Consider the following 18646-nt stretch of genomic DNA (forward strand, 5'->3'; position numbering starts at 1 on the left):
CCTCCTCTGATAAAATGGTAGCAGATCTGAGCTCCTTAAGCCGTTTAGCTTGCCCTCATTCCTTCTTCCTTGCGAAATCACACTAGAGATGATGAAAATGGCTTCCTCTTTCTTTCTCTTCCTCACTCTCACTCTCACTCTCTCTCTCTCTCTCTCTCTCTCTCTCTCTCTCTCTCTGTCTACGCTCTCAGGTTCTCTGGTGCTCTCAAGGGTGAAGGTGGCCGCAAATGACGGCCATAAGATCTCTTAAATAGGGCACAAGCCCGATGATTTAGGGTTTCTGCCCACAACGCGGACTCGTCGAGTCCCTTCATTAATTCCAGTCAGCAAATCGCGATCCTACTCGACGAGTCTAGGCATCAACTCGTCGAGTCCCCCCTTTTGACAAAAATAAATAATTAAAATATGATACGTGGAATTCCGGATGTTACATTTTTAGACAAAGTTATATAAATGGTCCATATAGTTTAACAAGAGTGACAAATATAGTCATTCTTAATTTTTTTTGATGAATATAATCCTTATAGTTTCTAAAACTTGCATTAATGATCTTTTTTCTTATCGTCGTTAGCTTGTTTTGTCAGTAAGGGTAATTTGGTTATTCAAGACTGAGTTTGTGATCACTAGTAAACCATAAGGACCTTATATGTAATTTTGTCAATGCGTTTATGAGTTTGTGGCTTTTCCACCTTTTGCTTTATATAATTTGATTTTTTTAATAACTTTCGTTCGTTAACCTAAAAAACAACTATTTTATACAGTGGCGAATTTAGAACGTAAAACCACATGGTTCACTATTTAAATAAAACATATAGAAAATAAAATACAATTCGAAAAGTACTAGTTGCAGGTTCGGATCAAATCGAATCATATAAGAAAAAAAATTAAGTTCTTACAATTGTACCCGACGAAGAATAAGTATAATAAAAAATTCAAAAGCTTTGACGCTTATGGATTTAGTATTAATAATCAATAATTAAAAAAAACAATTGTGAATGCAATTAAATCTACAACTAAATTATCGATTATCAATTCACACGATACTGGTCCTCGTGGTCTTTTTGATGCTCATGGATCTAAGGGCGGTGCAAGGATTTTAAAATAAGGGCGGCTCACATTGCACTATGTAATAGCAATTTGCGATTCTTCGTGTTTGTTAGCCGCTGAAACAATAGTTAATAGTAATTTATAGATTCTCTTTAAAACCCTATAATTTACTGATACGAAAACATAAAATTCATAAATTATAGAATATGTTTACAAGTATAATTTACATATATTAAAATATAATCATATATTAAATAGTTCTTAAATCAGTCAATAAACAGCAACTACATGAATTTAATTAAGTAGCATCAATCATGAAATACGAAACAACAACTAAAAACTCAACAAATACATGAAAGCAATCAAACAATTGATTTGATGACCATATTAAGTAACCGAATTAAAAAAAAAAAAAACTTTTTACAATAAGAAATTAATCAAGATATCAATTCTTAAACACTCAAACTTACTTTGGGATGAGTGGGGACCGACAATTCAACAGAAGTTGTGAGATGGTGAGAATGTGAAACTAAAAATCAAAGACCGGTTCTTCCGATTACTGCCCTTTTTTTTCCCCTTTTCTATGTTTAGTGTATTTTTGAAATTTTAATACATTATAAGGTTATATATATATATATATATATATATATATATATATATATATATATATATATATAGATGATCATTTGAAAACTCAAAGTTTCTCGAGAACCCGATAACTAAAAGAGGACCGTTAGATAAAAAAAATGATGGTCAAGATTTATTGTGGTATTTTTGTAAATAAATACATCAATAAAAGGGCGGGGGTATAGTAACAAAATTTCACAGAGGGTGTTTTAGGGATAACAAAAAAATGACCCCATTCAGGGAATACATCTATCACTATCAGATCCCTCTTCAATGAAACTACAGACCGACTATCGTACCTTTCTGGTGGACGATCTCTCTCTAAAACCTGCAGCACCACAATCAACTCCACCGATCTCCCCTAAAAAACATCACCACCATCGCCTCCTCCAAACCTACACCATCGTCGCCTCCTTTAAAACCTACACCACAATCACCTCGCAGAATCTATTCGCCTGAATCGCCACATCTGTTCCGAAATCCACATCAACGAACGATAGTGAGTCATCGATGCCATCTCCGACGATTGCAACGACCATCACTTTCCCCTGTAAGTGTTTAATTCTATTGGCTTTCCCTATTGGATCTATCTCCACAAACACGTTGCTTCAACTACAATTTTGGTATGAAAAAACACCTTGCAGAGGCAACTACTCTTTCTCACTCTTCGATACATTTACGGAACCAAAACTAAAAAATTAGGTCAAGCAAAACGGAAAATGAAGAAAGTCGGAGCCGAGAAGAAAAGAATCTGACGATCCTCCCCTGAAATCGTTGATGTACTCAGATATGTCAACATCTTCATCGCTTCCGGAGACTTCGTCGCCTTCAATCAAGTCTGGGATCAATATGAGGTAATTACTTACTTTCGTATCTCTCTAAATCATTCGTGCACTCTGTGTCGGATCATCCGATGGAACAATACACATGTTCTCAGTCGATTACGTCTCCCGAGGACTCGGAACACTTGTTGAGAAATACTCCGGAATCGTGGATGTCAAACGGAATGGAATCGAAGAAGGTGCGATTCTGATATACTAATCGTGGATCTGTTTGACTGTTACTTTTAGTCCAAAGATTAAAAGAAAGATTCCTCCAACTATACAGATTTACATCTACCATGACTTTTAACATGATTGAAATTTATCCAAATGTAGCTTAAGGAATATATCGATGACACTAAAGATCTCATCAACATTAAGCTTGTAAGCAAACCATATTCCTATGGGTATGAGGTTTATCTCTTTTTCATGATTATTGATTCTAATGGAAGTTTATATTATAATTGAATGATGTAATAATAGTGTTTATTTTATCTTTTAATTTTGCTCTGAAAATGATGTAAGCTTCTTTTATCTGCATCTAGTTCATGTCCCATTTTTTGACTAATAGGCAAAGATAAATTGCTGTTACAAAATGCTGCAGAATTTTGGATTTGATGGTAAATTACAATGGACTATGCGTGTTCTATGGCTTGGGGCTAAAGTTGATCATTTACAGCTGTAATAATTCATTGATTGGGAGCTATATTTGGTAAATTTAGGTAATCTTCTTGCTTGTATTCAGGGAAGGAATGGAATGGTTCATTCCATTCAAATGAAAAAAAGTTGTTTTTTTTTTGCCCGAGGGAATGGAATGGACCATTGTGATTCCTTTCATATTTTTAACTTTCATTTCGTAGCCAAGGAATATTTTTTATTTAATCTCTATCATGAATCACATCTAATTCACATATAAATCACAATCACAAGTGAATTAGACATGAATTACATGTGATTGACATGTAAATTACATGTGATTCACATGTAAATCACAAGTGAATCACATATAAATTACATGTGATTCACATGTAAATCACATGAAAATCACAGGTGATTCACATGTAAATCACAAATGAATCACATATGAATTAAATGTGATTCACATTTAAATCACAAATGAATGACATATGAATCACATGTAAATCACAAATGAATCACATGTAAATCACAAGTGAATCACATCATCACATATGAATTATGTCTATATGCACACATGCATTTTTGTGAGTGTTCTTGCACAAATCAAATTTTTTTTTTAATTTTCTTTTAGACTTGGAAGAATTTGTGGAAAATATTGAAGAGGTGAGAAGTGATAAATTGAAGAAAATATGAAAATCTTGACACGAAGACATGAAAACGCTTTGAAATTTTGTAGCATTTTTTGTTTTTTAAATTTTATTTTGTATCGAATAAAATACTTATACTATTGTGTTTATATATTCGTAAATAAAATTGAGTTTTTTTTTTGGTGATTTACTTACGAATATTATAGTTTTTTTTGTATAAGAAAAATTCATATATGCACTTTAAAATATATGCATACATACACCTAAAATCTTGATTTTTGGTAAAAAAAATTATAGTTTTTTTTTTTAATTATTCCAGTTTTTTTTTTAAAATTTACGGTTTTTAAAAAAACTATAGTTTTTATAAAAAAAATATATTTTTCAATTTTTTAAAAAAAATCATGTTTTCCAAAAAAATACAAAATTTTCATTTTAAAAAAAAAAACAAAAAATATTATTTTTTAAAAAAATTCAAAATTTTGGTGTATTATGTCAATTTTTAGGCATTTTTATTAATATTTCGAATAATACACAAAAAAATTAAACATTAAATTAGATTGGTAACATGACGATCATGTCCTTAATGAGATAATTTTGATCTAACGTTCCACCTTTAGTTCTCTAGTTTTCGGAAAACTATGAGTTGTCAACCGATCTTAACCACATATATATATATATATATATATATATATATATATATATATATATATATATATAATTCTAATATAAATATTAACTTTCGATTAGTCATATATTCATTATAATATTATTATTCTATTATAAACTTATGTATGTGCATTTTTGTAGTAAATTCTAATTTTAATTTTAACCTTTGACTATTCATTTATTCTTTGCTGAATAATTACATAAAGTTGTCGATACAAAATTAATTGTAGAATAATAACATAAAAAATTGTTTTTACGTTCTCACAATATTTACTGTTTTTATTTGAACTATCCTCTATCTATATATATATATATATATATATATATATATATATATATATATATATATATATATATAATAACTACATAAGAAAACCCGTGAATAATAATTATTGCATAAAAAAGCCCAAGCTAATTAATTGGTGCAAGTCAACAAACGGAATTAAGGTCGTTCATTTATTTATTTTTAGGCAGGTCATAATTTTTAAGTTTATACATCTTGTTATTAGAAAAAAAGGTGGGTCAAGTGACCCACCATATTAACAAATAACCTCGCCACTGATTTTATATGTGTTTATTTTTATATAAGTTTCGATATAAATTTAAGATGATCTATGTTTCGAAGTGAATTTAAAACTTCCGTTTTATTAATTTCTTTCTCAAAAATTTAGTTGTTTTTTATGTACGTGTCGTTTAAATTTGAATTTATCTACATTTTGACGTATTTTTTTTTATATTTTCGTGCTTAACTTTATGTGAATTTCATATATATATTAATTACAAATCACAAGGCACTGTTCATTTCATTTTCCATTTCCACCTCCTAAATTTCATTTCTTAAACATTTTTATCCCTAAATCAATTTTTATTTAACTGTTTTCATTCCTCATAATTTCAAAGTTAAATTATCGGTACCTTATAAGTTGCAATTTTGATCATTTACTATATTTTAAAGTTAAGTGTTGGTCACTTATATAATTCATTTTTATAATTTTCATTTTTATGAATATTAGTTATTATTATTTTAACTTTTTAAATAATTGTCATTTGTACACAATCAAACCTTTTTTTTATTAAAAACCTTACACTAGGTTTTGGAAATCTTAAAAATGCAAGATTAAGTGAAAAATTTACAGATTAAGAAAAAACTGCAAAATGGTCCCTATGGTATGTATTTTTTCTGGGTTTCATCCAAACCCCGATTTTTTTTTGGCTTCGTGGACCTTTTGAACTAGTTTCATTGCATATTTGCTCCATCCAAGTTTTGAAATGACTGTAATACCCTTGGTGTATTTATTTTCCATATTTCTTTCATTTTTTTTAAATCTAATATTTATTTATTTATTTTAATAATTAAAAAATAAAAACAGGGCCCACCTCTCTCTCTCTCTCTCCCTCACACACACATACACACACACACACTCCATCGAAGCTACCACCAAACACCATCATTAGTTTGTGTTCTTCATCTTCTTCCCTCTTTCACCAAAAATCATATCTAGATCTGATGAACATCCAAGAACAAAAATCGTATCCAAATCTGATGAACCCAAAGAAACCCCTTCATTCACAAAATTACGTGTTCAATTTTGATTTTGTTCCTGAAGCGAGGAAAGAGACGAAAAAGAGTTCAGATCCACCCAAGAACACCTTGACAGAAACATGTTCTTGAAATACATACCCATATGTTTGTTTTCCGGAATCGACTTTACACACCCATACACCCACACATGTTTGGGGTTTCTGATTCGAACACACACACACACACACACGAAATCAGATCGGATGAACACACACACATGAGAAATCATACGAAATACCTCTATCCTTGGCTTGACTATCTTTCACCTCCATCAAATATATCCTTATAACTGTCGCGCCAAACCGGTTTGACTCTAATTGCCGCCTTTCTCCTCGTACGTGCCCTGAGTCGGCCGATAAGTGCGTCGAGGATCCCCAAGCTTGTTTTAGTGGACAAGCACACAGCGCCAGTGGGTTTGGGTAGCTCAATTGCACCACTAGGCTACGATGGACCTGGAAGTTCTCCAGGGTCGTATGAACCGGATCCTTATGCCAAATCCATAGTTGGGAAGATTCAAAATTTCTGTTTTCTTGGGTGGATTGATTGATTGATTTTGGAAGGAGGGTGATGGTGGGTGGGAGAGAGAGAGAGAGAGAGAGGATGTTTGTGGCCCCTTTCTATTGTTTTAATTATTAAAATATTATAATTAGATATTAAAAAATGTAAAAATTAAAATAAAATGGTATAATAGTCATTTAAATTTTCGTAGAGACCATTTCCACATAAAAACATAGCTAAGAGGACCACGAAGCCAAAAAAGTCGAGGTTTGGACGTAAACCCGGAAAAAATTCATACCATAGGGACATTTTTGCAGTTTTGTCACAAATTAATTATAATTTTCAAAAATAGGTGGGGTGTTTTTAATTTATAATATAAATACTACTGCAAAATGGACTCTATAGTCCGATTAAATTGGATAGTAATATAGTATAACCTAATAGCTAGAATAAGTTATTGTATTTATTTCAGTTGGATTTTACTCATTCTTAAGGTAGTCTTTGCTCACTTTTCTTTTCTATTTAAGTATTGGATCCCCTCCATTGTGGGGTATCCAAGTGTCTCTTACACACATGGTATCAGAAGTCAGTGGGTCTTGACCCTTTCCCTCCCTACCTCTCGATCTTTCTTCCTTCCAGCTCCTGTTCTTTATTCCTGCTGTCATTTTTTTTCTATTCCAGTGTTGTGATGTCTTCCTCATCCAACGATACTACCTTACCCATGAACATTCTCCTCCACATGATCACCATCAAACTTTCTTCCTCTAACTATCTCCTTTGGAACAATCAAATGATCTGTAACAACGTAAATTTTCAAACAAATTTTTTCATTTAAAAATCCCATTTTATGTTTATGAACATAAGTCACAAAAACTCCAAAACTTAATTTATCAAAACACATATCCAAAATAACAAAATCCAAGATCCTCGAATATAACTCCTCCTCGTGTGTACAATCAAGTCGACGCCTTCCCGTGATCCTGAGAAATACCTGAAACATATAACACATAACACGGTAAGCACAAAGCTTAGTGAGTTCCCCAAAATACCACACACATATCAATTGCCTCTCATGGCTATACTCCAATAAGACCCTCCGGTTAATGTGTCTTAGTGGAACCCTCCGGTCCCACAACTCGGGAGGACCCTCCGGTCCTAACTCAGTAAGAACAGAATAATACCCAACATAAATCACAAAGACATAATGCATGATATCACAATACTCATTATAAGCACATAATATGTGACATCCCCAATTTCTCGGCCAGAAAAGACCGATTTGTTTATGCTTTGTTTTAAAATCAGAGTAATCGTTTACAGAAAACAGTTGCGGAATTTGTTCCCAAAACAAAATATGATAAGAATTTATCAAAGCATTTCTTTAAAGAAATGTATTTTCATTAAATAACAAAATCTCGAGATGTCATGTTCCGATACAGACTAAAAGCATAAACAGTATAAAATAGACCTTACAACAGTTATTTATAACTACTGATCTATAATCCAAAATCTCTCGTCAAGTCCACCAACTTATACTCTTGTGTCATGACCTGTAATGCAAAGAAAACTGAGTGGGTCAGGCTTGGGAGCCTGGTGAACATATAGGGTTTTCAACCCACAATAATATAATTATTATATTTAATCATCAAACAATCAACCCAATTACCCATCCCCATTATCTTCTTTATTTCTTAAGGTTTTACCCTAAGAATCAACTATCCTTTATTCATTCGTTCCTAAGGATTGACCTAAGGAATTGGCACGAAGTCCATTGATGCCAAAGTTTATCTATCAGGTACTAAATCCATAGCTATCAGGCGCTAACTCCATAGTCACCAAGGTTCACTTAACAGGCGCTAACTCCATAGTCACCAAGGTTCTTCATTAGGCACTAAGACAATAGCTGCCATGGTTCTTTATTAGGAACTAAGACAATAGTTGCCAGTGTTCTTTATTAGGCACTAAGACAATAGCTGCCAGGGTTCTTTATTAGGCACTAAGACAATAGCTGCCAGGGTTCTTTATTAGGCACTAAGACAATAGCTGCCAAGGTTCTTTATTAGGCACTAAGACAATAGCTGCCAAGGTTCTTTCGTAAAGAACTAATTCCATAGCTGCTATGGTTCATTCATCGGGTACTAAATCCATAGCTACCAATGTTTATCTAACAGGTACTAAGTCCATAGTTATTATCGTCTATCTAACAGTACTAAATCCATAGCTACCAGGGTTCGTCTATACGGTACTAAATCCATAGCTACCAAGGTTCATCTATACAGTAGTAAATCCATAGCTACCGAGGAGTATCTTTACAGTACTAAATCTAATTCGTCTACCCATGTTCTACCCAACATATTTGTAGATATAACATACATATACAGTTTAACTCATTTAAAACCTATATAAAACATCCATTCCATGCTTATCTCAAATAAACAACAATATATAAACACATAACACGTATTTCGTAGCAAATACTTAATACTTATATGCTAGAAGAAAGTAACTATACACTCACTCATAACATAGATATAATACATTCAACCAATACTTGTACTAAGATCGTGTTTATGAAAGGGACTATACACTCACTTGATCAGAAGATGATCGGACAGCATTACGGCTCTAAGAGTAGTACTTCATCGGTGAAACTGGAAGATCTTCACACACCGGGCTTCTCGCAGGCAGAGCTTCGGCTCGGAAACTCTTTTCTTCTCGGGATCTTCGGGCTTCGGGACTTGCTTCGTGTCTCGGGATGATACCGGGGCTTCGGGGGGTTAAAATAGGGCTTAGAGAGAGTATCGGGAGTGGGAGAGAAGAGATTGAACAACCAAAATCAGCTGCCCCTTGAATTCTATTTATAGGGACATTTTTCAGCTCTCATGTCGTGAATTTTAAGTTCTCACGTCGTGAACTTAGTCGTCACTGCATGCATCATCACAGGTTGCATCTGACAGGCTCTGAAAGGTCAAATCACTAAGTTCACGTCGTGAACACTATATTCACGTCGTGAACTCTGACACAGTATCGGGGTTCGCGCCCCGAACTTCAGAAATTCATAACTTTCGCATACGAGCTCGGTTTTCGACGTTATTTACATCGACGCGTAGGTGAGACTATGCTCTACAACTATCGTTTAGACTCTGTGGGATAATTTTGATTTTATTTTTATTATATTATTTTTAGTAGGTCGGGACAGGAAAACTCCGTTAGAAATTCATAACTCCTTCATCTGACGTCCGTTTTCGTCTGTCTTTTTACCGTTGGACTACTATCAACGAGATCTTCGATTATCGTTTAGATTGTTTCGGCTAAATATTGCTCGATCTCATATTCGAACTTCGGGCTGTACACCGCTAAGCCGAAACTTCGAAAAATCATAACTTCCTCATACGAAGTCAGATTTGGGCGTTCTTTTCATGCACGCTCTTGGTTTAACGTATTCTACAACTTTCGTTTAGATCGCTAAATCCAAATATCGCTCTATCGTAAATTCACTATTTACGTCGCGCTGTGTCGTGCCTGTTCTGTCGCGAAACTTCGACATGTCATAACTTCTTTGTTATAACTCGGATTTCGGCGTTCTTTATATTTTCGGAAACCTTGAGACATATACTACAACTTGGTCAAGATTAATCCTTCTAAATAATCTTCCATCAAAAAGTCATTTTTGATGCTTATCGTCTCTAAATTGACTAGCCCGGATCTACGGGCGTTACAATTATCTCCCCCTTAGGATGATTACGTCCTGGAATCATCAACGAAATAGGACTTGTATAATGATTCCATACGTTATATCTTCATCCTAGGTAATAACTGTAAGTTCTATGTTTCCTCGAAAGAGTGTCTAACTCTTGGACTTCTCGATAGCAGGTAGTGCTCAATCCTGCATCTGCTCTTCGTACTATGTTGGACTTTCAATCGTAACCTTAAAGTTACAAAATAAATCCTTACTTAGGACTCCTTCTTCTTCTTAGAATAAGTACTTTCCTTTATCTATTGTAACAGACCGATGGGTCGTGTTCTAATGACCTCTCATCGTATGATGCAACGCTTAGACTCAAGTTTCTTAGAGTCAAATTCGATAATGGAATATACCTTCCTTCATATTCTAATGTGATATAATCACATTTTTACATGTAGCATTTCTAGCTACAAGCTTCATTAACAACGAGCGCGATGCTATTGATCACATTGATTTCAATCTTCTGACTTAAGTCAGATGTTACATCCAACTTGGTTCTCTGAACCACGTAACAAACTCATCGTAGTCGGACTCAATTTGATATAACCACTAGGGTCAGAATATCAGTTGTCTTTTTAGTCATTATCGAAACAATGGTAACGACATACTTGAATAAAAACGAACTCAATTACAAGCTTCTTGGTAACCTTGTGACTTTACCTGATCCAAGCGTGAGTCTTGTGCTTCCAGTAGTATAGATCTCTACTACTATTAACACCTACTCATACTCGTCCCAAGTATTGTCTCGCAGTCCCCAAGTCCTAAAATCACAAAACAATTTAACACATACGAATGTGTCCAATTAATCATAAAAATTTTCCTAGACTCTACTATGACTTCTTCCATGCGTATCTTTAATCATCAATTCTACTCCAAGTCGGTTGGTGATGGAAATTCCAGACGATGGGACAAGTTCAAGAATTACACCAATCGTTCCACCATCCTGCCAATCGAAGGTGTACCTCAGACGTATCGTACACCTCTAAACGTTATGTTATTTTATCATACATATTCTAAAGGTAAGATACCACTCTTACGATATCTTCCGATAGGTGTCATTCACTATCATAAGCCTTTCATTTCCTCCGTTTACTCAATTCTCTATGAGTCTTCATCATAACGTTTTGTGCACCCAAGCAGACGTTCGGTGTACTTAGTCGAGAATTTAAGATAAGAAAGCTTTATTTACGATAGACATATAAATCTCCTTATCACTCTGAAATGTTTACATGCTAGTTCTAATACCGTAGTCGTACGCTTAGAATCCTGAACACATAAGGTTTCCAGACTCGGTCGGCAACAGACCATAGATCCGAACAAATAATATCATATATGGCAAACATATAACTTTTAGCACATAAAATCATTTTAGGCAACTTTCCTAAAATATACTAGTGCTCGTGTCTTAAAATATGGTAGACACTCATCTCACAATCATCGCTTAGCATTCTAAGTTTAAGTCTAGAAATTGGTGGTTTTCGAGGCCAACAAAAATAAATACCCTAAATATTATACGCTAAAATAGTGTATAGTGGTAAAGGGATCGTATCCACGGAGATTGGTCCAATTTTTATGACTCTATGATAATCTTTTTGTACAAACACTTGTGAAACTAAAATGAAATAAAATTAGGGGATTTTGATATTTTGAGATTTTTAAGAAAGAACTAGGATTACACTAAGATTTAAATAAACAATTGTAATAAAGATAAAGTTTGATGTAAAATCAATAAGAGAAAGATGGTTGACTTTGGACTTTCATTACTTGAACATTTGGTTAATTAATCATGAGAATGCCAAGGTGCAATACTTGTGTTTATAATTTAACTTGGCTATAGCAATTTATAACCATAACTTGCCTCAACTCTTCTTTTGTATTAAAATGACTAGAGAAGCTCATAGTACATTTCCTAAATCAAAGTCACAAAACTAATGAAGCATGTAGTTTTGTGAAAATCAATTAGCATTAAGTTTTAAGAGTTACCAAATCCAAAGAGTAATCAATTGCTTTCATTACCACTATGGAGAAAATATTTCCTTAGTTTAAATGAAATGAAAACAAACATTTAAACTAATTGTTGCTTGTTAAATTGAAGACCCATTACTTAGCCAAGAATTTAACCAAAAAAATAACATTCATATATCAATATTCATGACCAAAGATATATAAACATCAAGGAAGTTTTCATAGAAAATATAATCATAAACATTAAACAAAAGTTCATGGTGTTCTTCAAAATAACCAAAATATTCAAGCAATTACATCAAAAGCCAACCAAATGAAAGTCTTAGCCAAGCATGGCTAAGATAAAAGAAATGCAAAAGAGTTTAGAAATACCAAACATTATTCAAAATGATAGATGGAAGAGAGAAACACCAATCTTCAAAGGAAACTAGAATACCATCTTTTGTATCTAAGTGTGTAGTTGTCCCTTCTTCCATTGCCCTCCCTCTCTTTTATAGTAAGAGTAATGATTAAATGAGGGATGGGCATGAAAAGTGCACCCATTTTCCAGCCAAAAAGACCATTTTCCGGATTCAAAAAGCCACCAAAAGATACCCACTAAGCATCCAATAATAGAGTCAACAAGTCAAAAACCCGAAATCATTCCAGCACAATTCACGCGGATCGCGTACGGACTCACGCGGACCGCGTGGGTCTAGCTGATGGTATAATTTGGGCCATTTAAAATTACAAACCAACCCATTCTTCTAGTTTATGCTCCAGCCCAATTGCACAACTCTTGGTAGTCCATTTATGTTATTCCAAAGGCTTCAATTGTTAAGCAAGTTCCCTCCATGCATCATCTCCACTAGCTTTCAAGCCCAAAGTTCTTGTTATCTTCCAAGTCCAATTTCTTCCTAAAGATCCCGTTCCGCTAGTCTCCTTAAAATCTGGAATTAAGCTCACGAAACTAGAAAGTACCCGAAATAGTCATAAAATAACAAAAAGGAAATTATGCATGAGAATTAACTAAAATATGAATTAAATAAACTAAAATAAACTATAAAAATAAGTAATAAAAATGAAACTATCAAATCACCCCAAGCTTGAACCTTACTTGTCCTCAAGTAAGACAAGACTAAAATGAACTTGGGACGAACTACCCTAAAAATAATAAAAAGAATGGATAGAACCATGGAACCTGTTCAACGTTAGTCAACATGGTCAGAATTGATCTCACTGCTATCTCACAACTTTTTCATCCGATGACAATGGGACCATAAACCACAGCCATGACAACTCCTTTAGGTGACTAAGGAGGGATGGTCAGTCGCAGCCTCAATGGAACATGCATATAATGAAGAACATCTGTAGTAGGGAGAAAGCAACTGGACGGGCTCGTGTGGAGCTCTTCTTTTAAGTGTACACTCTGATCTCACGTCTTTCGGCTACTCTCATGTGTAATTGGGTTTAATCGCTCGGGCACCGTTGTAGGAATCGGTTCACTTAGTGTTGGCCCAAACCTCCTGTAGTATCCGACTCGACAGTCTCCCGACTCGACAGTCTCCCTAACATCACCAATTTGCAAAGAAACAACTCGATCTATATACAATAAAAAAAGCCTATACAAATGAATATCAAACGCCGGGTGACCAAAATGTTGGAAAATTTGTTCAATAATTGAACCGGTCACCTATTTAAGATAGTTGCAGCTGGAAATTCGCATGCTATTTTTTTTTTCAAAAGTAATGAAAATGTCCATATGCGGACTAAAAGACTCTCTAAAATCCTAAGAAAATCGCAAAAAGATATGGTGATGTAAAGAGACCGGATATGGATTCTACTCGGGGACAAGCACCAATGCTTCATCCTAACAGTTCAAATATGATCAAGTGTGATCCTCTCAGCGGTAGTGACCGCAAGGTTAAGAACATCCATTGCTATAGTATATCCTACAGTTGTTAGTATTGTATGCATAATTCTTCATGAAACTACCTGGCCATGATCACTTATCCCTTTAAGCTTCCAGCATCTGATCCCAAGTATGGAATCCCAAACCGCAACTAGTGGTCCCGGTTCGATGGTTGAGATAGCAACAAGATCCTGGACTAATAATGATACAATAACTGTGAACCTGTTTCAGGGCATCCAAGAGAGGTGAGAATAAATAGAAAACAAAAATGCATGAATGCTAATGCCCTAAGCTAAATGTTATGAAAATAAAAAGTTGAAAAGAAGAAAATAAAATCTTTTTTTTTTTTTGAATGCAAATTAGTTTAAAAACTAAAATGTTATGCAACCTAACTAAAAAAATGCATAAAAAGTTAAAAGTAAAAAGGAAATACCCCACCCCAAGCTTAAAAATAAGCATTGTCCTCAATGCTTGGGGCGAGGCGAAAGTACCTAAACCGGGGGATCTGGAGGAGGATACGGGTATTGGGGGTAGGGGTAAGGGTAAGGTGGAGGTGGATAAGGATGGGTGAGTGGAGGGTATGGATATGGAGGTGGAATTGGGAGGTTCTCAAAATGGTTTTGGGATTGGTGCCACCCCCACATATGATGCATTTGCTGGGACATGATTTGGTTGGAGACGCAAAGAGTCTCGAACCGTTCGGCAAAATTGGGGGGAAGCTGGTAGTACCCGGGAGGAGCTTGTGGTTGGGGGTGCTGTGCACCATGGGCGTGTTCATCGCCGGTCTCGTCATCAATATGCATCTCATCCTCGTCTTGTTCCTGGAGCACATCTTCATTGATTGACTGAGTGATGGTCCTCGTGAGTCTCCACTGATTACGATCGTGGAAGGTGAAATTGGTGACTCGAGGGTCGGGAAGAACGAGATACCCGACCCCTTGAGGACAATACCATGTGAAGCTGCTCCTATCCCTGCGACGTGTGGTGCATGTTTATTAGAGCGCGTTCATCCAAAAGATTTTTGTTGTCAACATGATGGTATTCATCTGGGAGCTCGATGTCAAGACCGCGAGCCAAAAGCGTGACAAATCCGCCAATGCAAATATCACCGGATGTTTTGGACCTCAGGTGTGTGCATTTGTGGAAAAAGAATGAAGCAAAGTCCGGGATTGGTGGCCTGTCACGCCTCGTCATACACCAAAGGAAGAAGAGCTCATTTTTGGTGACCTGGCCTGCTTCTTTGCGGGCAAAAACTGTACACACCAAGATGCGATGGGCAATGTGGAGGCATGGGTGGATGATAGAGGTTGCTTTGTCCCGACCGGCACATGAAAAGATACCCTCGGTGATCTCCGTCCAAAAGGTCTCGTGATTGAATTCAGCAGGTAGGACATCGAAAACTGTGGATGTGTTTGAAGAAGGCAAACCCAAGATGTCATTTATCGTTGCAAAATCGATGTACCGTCGGTCCCCTAGAAGTTGGAATGCGGCTTTCTTTTTTTTGCTATCATACCCACAATCCGCAAGAAACTCTGTAGTGGGGAGCTCGTAAGTGTGTGCCATAAGGTTGAGAAGGTTTTCCCACCCAATGTTACGGAACAATTGGGTGACCCCTTCAAGAACCCCTAACGATATGAGCGTGGGTCTGCACACGAATTTGGTTGATGCAACCTTCCTAGTCAAGCTCTTCGTGTAGTTATCGGCTGCCTTGGCATCCCGAAATCTTGGGATATCGGGAGCATTGCTTTGATTTGTAGCCGGGGCTTTGCCTCGGGCAGCAGCCGAGCGCTTCCTAGATGTAGACATGGAAAACCTACACGAAAAATAACCACTATACGAACCACAATTTTCAACAAATGATAATTCAATCCAAATCACCAATCGACTCCCTATGGTGGGTTCTGTAGCCTTGTCCAAGAGGAGTACAATGGTGGTGTCGGAATTTTGAGAAGTGGCCGGAGTTGGCCGGAAAAGACCCAGGAAGTGGCGGTCAAGAGATGGTGGTGCCCCGAGCTACAACAACAGATTGGACCAGTTTTTTAGTGGGGTTTGTAGAGCTCGGAAATTGGAGAAGACTGGCGGTGGTCTCGTGAAATTCCAACCGGCGGTTTGACGGGAAACTGAGTTTTGGTGGTGGATATGGAGGTTCTCTAATGGAGGTTGGAGGAAAGGAAGAAGAAGAAGTGGGAAGGAGAAGGGCCGACTGTAGCATATAGGGGTTTAATTCGTGGTCAAACTTGGTCAACACCCGGGTCAACGTTGGTCAACAACTCAAGCGGACGCGACTGCGAGTACACGCGGTCCGCGTGAATCAGTCCTATGCTCATAAACGGTCCGTTTTAATATACACGCGGACAACCCTCTGAGTACACGCGGTCCGCATGAATTAGACTGTAACTCTTCTGTTTTCGGATGATGGACGCGGACGTTTTCTGGGACCACACGCGGTTCGTTTGTTTATAAACGCGGACGTTTCTCGAGTACACGCGGTCCGCGTGATTTTTTTTTTCAATTCAAGATTTATTTGAAAGCACATTGCTTTCCAAAAATGCCCTTCTTTAACGTCTTTGGCGAGACGTACTTCCCTCTCAATTTTGGTAAACCGGGGCATCCAAGTGGATGACATCTAGGACATTTGTATTAAAACCTTCATACAAAGGTTTCAATCGATGCCCATTGACTTTAAAGATTTGCCCTGTCTTTTCGCTCTAAATTTCTACCGCTCCATGATCAAATGTTTTTATCACAACAAAAGGTCCAATCCATCTTGACCTTAGCTTGCCTGGAAATAACTTCAATCTTGAATGGTATAGTAGGACCCTATGCCCTGGTTTAAAATGCTTCCGGGTGATGGACTTGTCGTGGAATAGCTTCGTCTTCTCCTTATAAATCCTTGTGTTTTCATAGGAGTCGTTCCTCAATTCTTCCAGCTCTTGGAGTTGAAGCTTCCTATGTCTCCCCGCTTCATCAATATTGAAATTACATTGCTTGACCGCCCAAAATGGACGGTGCTCCAATTCGACGGGGAGATGACACGGCTTTCCAAAAATCAACCTAAACGGGGACATTCCTATCGGGGTCTTGTAAGCGGTCCGATAGGCCCACAAGGCATCATCAAGCCTTGAACTCCAGTCCTTTCTTGAGGGATTCACTGTTTTCTCAAGTATACTTTTCACTTCACGATTCGAAACTTCCGCTTGACCGTTTATTTGAGGGTGATAGGCGGTAGAGACACGATGGGTCACGTTGTACTTTTTCAGCAAGGCCTCCATCATCTTATTGCAAAAATGCATCCCCCGATCACTAATCAAAGCCCTGGGTACACCAAATCTCACAAAAACATTAGACTTTAAAAACTCGATAACCGTTTTGGCATCGTCTGACCTTGTGGCTTTGGCCTCAACCCATTTAGAAACATAGTCAACCGCGAGCAAAATATAAACGTTGCCAAATGAGACGGGAAATGGGCCCATGAAATCAATCCCCCATACGTCAAAAATTTCACAAACAAGGATTGGATTTTGGGGCATTTGATTCTTTTGCGAAATGTTTCCCGTTCTTTGGCACCGTTCACAAGTTTTGCAAAACAAGTAGCAATCGCGTGACATAGTTGGCCAAAATAATCCACACTCAAGGACTTTTCTCAAAGTCCGGTTAGGTCTGAAGTGTCCCCCACAAGCAAATTCATGACATAATTGCAAAATGGATTGGTGCTCTTGTTGGGGTACACATCGCCTAATGAGTTGATCAGGACAATGTTTCCACAAATAAGGTTCATCCCACATATAGTATTTTGCATTACTTTTCAACTTGTCTTTCTGAGCACGTGTGAATGTGTCGGGATACCTCTTTGTGACCAAAAAGTTAACGATATCGGCATACCAAGGAATAGATTGAGTGAGGGAAAAGAGATGCTCATCCGGAAACTCGTCCCGCAACGGGAGAGGAGTTTCATTTGAGGTGATCCGGCTTAAGTGACCGGCAACAAGGTTCTCACATCCCTTCTTGTCTCGGATCTCCAAATCAAATTCTTGCAATAATAAGATCCACCGGATGAGTCTTGGCTTTGCGTCTTTCTTTGTCATTAAGTATTTGAGAGCCACATGATCCGAATACACTATGACTTTGGTGCCAAGTAGATATTGCCGAAACTTCTCCAATGCGAACACTATGGATAATAGCTCCTTTTCCGTGGTAGAGTAGTTGCTTTGAGCATTGTCTAGTGTCCTTGATGCATAGTAGATCACGTGGGAGGCTATCACACTCTTTTGACCCAAAACGGTACCTATCGCGTAGTTGCTTGCATCGCACATGATCTCAAAAGGGAGATCCCAATTTGGTGCTTGAATGATGGGAGCGGATGTAAGCAACTCTTTGAGCTTTTCAAAAGCTTCTTTGCACGCCTCGTTGAACTCGAAATCAACCTCCTTTTGCAAGAGTTGGCACATTGGTCTTGTTATCTTTGAAAAGTCCTTGATGAATCGTCGGTAGAAACCTGCATGACCCAGAAAAGAACGA

At 36.7% G+C, this 18646-nt stretch overlaps 1 long non-coding RNA gene across 10 annotated transcripts; it reads left to right on the forward strand.

The window, feature by feature from the left end:
* Positions 1 to 1929: 1929 nt before the first annotated feature.
* Positions 1930 to 3971, forward strand: LOC145122629 (uncharacterized). 10 transcript variants are annotated; one of them, XR_013714686.1, is made up of 5 exons: positions 1930 to 2224; positions 2319 to 2695; positions 2832 to 2902; positions 3067 to 3217; positions 3766 to 3971. It is a non-coding gene; the product is annotated as an uncharacterized LOC145122629 (long non-coding RNA). The 10 variants fall into 10 exon arrangements; XR_013714687.1 differs by having other exon boundaries at positions 2832 to 2879; XR_013714689.1 differs by having other exon boundaries at positions 2832 to 2879; positions 3100 to 3217.
* Positions 3972 to 18646: the final 14675 nt, after the last annotated feature.

Source organism: Lactuca virosa, chromosome 6, assembly GCF_052849685.1.
Source record: "Lactuca virosa cultivar CGN04683 chromosome 6, Lactuca_virosa_CGN04683_v6, whole genome shotgun sequence".
NCBI classification, from domain to species: Eukaryota; Viridiplantae; Streptophyta; class Magnoliopsida; order Asterales; family Asteraceae; genus Lactuca; species Lactuca virosa.